Here is a 2508-nt window from a genome sequence, read left to right as displayed (position 1 = left end):
TTGTGTGTGTGTGTGTGAATTTTTGTGTGTGTGTGTGTGAGTGTGTGTGTGTGTGTGTGTGTGTGTGTGTGTGTGTGTGAGAGAGAGAGAGAGAGAGAGAGAGAGAAAGAGAGAGAGAGAGAGAGTAGTACATGCAGGCAAGGATCTCAGACTATACAGTACATTATTTTTTTATTAGATATTTTCTTTATTAACATTTCAAATGTTATCCCCTTTCCTAGTTTCCTCTCCAAAAATCCCCTATCCCATTCCCCCTCCCCCTGCTTCCCAAACCACCCATCCCATTTCTGGTCCTGGGAGAAGGATTCTTTTTTTTTTTTTTTTAACCTATTAGAAGATGTAAGGAGAGAAGGGTTCAAACAGACTTCCAATTGTCAAGCTACTAAACAAATTAAAACTCAGACTTAAATACATAGTTTGATGTTGGGGAGTATGATTAAATACCTAAGTCATTCAGATGTCCTGAAACAATTGATGTGTGTGTTTCTTTCCTTGATGCTCTTCTACAGAGACAAACAGCCATTCATGGGTGAAGACAACAGAACCTCTGTGACAGAATTCATCTTCCTGGGCCTCTCACAGGACCCACAGACACAAGTCCTGCTCTTCTTCCTCTTCCTCTTCATCTACCTGCTCACTGTGCTGGGAAACCTGCTGATCATCGTGCTCATCCACTCAGACCCCAGACTCCACACCCCCATGTACTTTTTCCTTAGAAACCTGTCCTTTGCAGATCTCTGCTTTTCTACTACCACAGTGCCCCAGGTGCTTGTCCACTTCCTGGTGAAGAGGAAGACCATTTCTTTTACTGGTTGCTCCATACAATTAGTCGTGTTGCTTCTAGTAGGGTGTACAGATTGTGCACTTCTAGCAGTTATGTCCTATGACCGATATGTAGCTGTCTGCAAGCCTCTTCACTACTCCACCATCATGACACACTGGGTATGTCTTCAGCTGGCTGCAGGGTCCTGGGCCAGTGGTGCATTTGTGTCCCTGGTAGATGCTACATTCACATTGCGTCTTCCTTATCGAGGAGACAATGTCATTAACCACTTTTTCTGTGAACCTCCTGCCCTCCTGAAGCTGGCATCGGCAGATACCTACAGTACAGAAATGGCAATCTTTGCAATGGGTGTGGTAATCCTCCTAGCACCTGTCTCCCTCATCCTCATCTCCTACTGGAACATCATCTGCACTGTGATTCAGATGCAGTCTGGAGAGGGTAGGCTCAAGGTCTTCTCTACCTGTGGCTCCCACCTCATTGTTGTTGGTCTCTTCTATGGCTCAGCAATATTTGCCTACATGAGACCAAATTCCAAGATAATGAACGAAAGAGATAAAATGATTTCAGTGTTCTACTCAGCAGTGACCCCAATGCTGAACCCCATCATTTACAGCCTGAGAAACAAGGATGTGAAAGGGGCTCTCAGGAGAATAACTTCAAGATAACATTTTCTGAGATGGCAATGTGAGTATTTTAAGAATGTCAGAGATATGGAAAGAAGCAATTTTCTTTGAGGTTTTTCTTGTTTCATGCCATTCTCCTACTTTCTTTTTCTTCTTTTCATATCATTTTTATGTGTTTTATTCAATTGATTATTTAAAAGAAAGGGATCTTAATAGTCCTTGAAAGAAAATTGAAACGAAGAAAGAAAAGTGAAAGGTAAAAATTTTATTTGCAAATGGAAGAAGGGAGAATAAGAAAGGAAGGGAGGATGTTTGGGAAGGAAGGAGGGAGGAAGCAACAGAATAGCAATTCTTTTCTTACTCATACAAATATGGAAATTAAACAAAGTGTTATAGTATTTGTCCAAAAAATCCCAATGGAAAAGCAATCTCACACAAATAGGATACTATATATTTTGCAATGAAGTTAACTTGTATCATTTGTATATGCATTTGACAATTGTATTTTGGATATATATTTTATATTAGATGCACTTTTATAGAGATTGAGAAGTAGACATGAAAATATAACTCATGTTATATTTCTGGCATTTGTTTTTATACTAATTATAATAATTCCTGAAATTGAATAGAAATTATATTAGCAGAACAAGTGATAGATGTTTATAAATTTAAGAGAGTAGACATAAATCTAAAAGTAAGACATCTGGTTAAGAAGACTTATTTGTATAGTTCCTTCCTTCCTTCCTTCCTTCCTTCCTTCCTTCCTTCCTTCCTTCCTTCCTTCCCTCATTTATTCCTTCTTAACTATACATTTTATTTCTTTTTTCTTTTATATTTTATTTTTCTCTCATATAGTACATCCCAACCACAATTCCCCCACTCCCCACACACACATTTCTCTCATATCCACTGCTCTGTTTTCCTTCAGAAAAGAGAAAGCCTCCCAGGGATATCAACCAAATGCAGCATAGCATGGTACATTAAGACTAGACACAAATCCTTGGTAATCCAGTAGGAGAAAATGGTCCCAAGAGAAGGCAAAAGCATTAGAGACATCCCCACTCCCAGTGTGCGCAGTTACACAAAATTGTCAAGCTA

General features: G+C 39.4%; 1 pseudogene; it reads left to right on the top strand.

The window, feature by feature from the left end:
- Nucleotides 526-1446, top strand: Olfr709-ps1 (olfactory receptor 709, pseudogene 1; annotated as a pseudogene).

Source organism: Mus musculus, chromosome 7 (genome assembly GCF_000001635.26).
Source record: "Mus musculus strain C57BL/6J chromosome 7, GRCm38.p6 C57BL/6J".
NCBI classification, from domain to species: Eukaryota; Metazoa; Chordata; class Mammalia; order Rodentia; family Muridae; genus Mus; species Mus musculus.
This window is presented reverse-complemented; position numbering and strand designations above follow the sequence as displayed.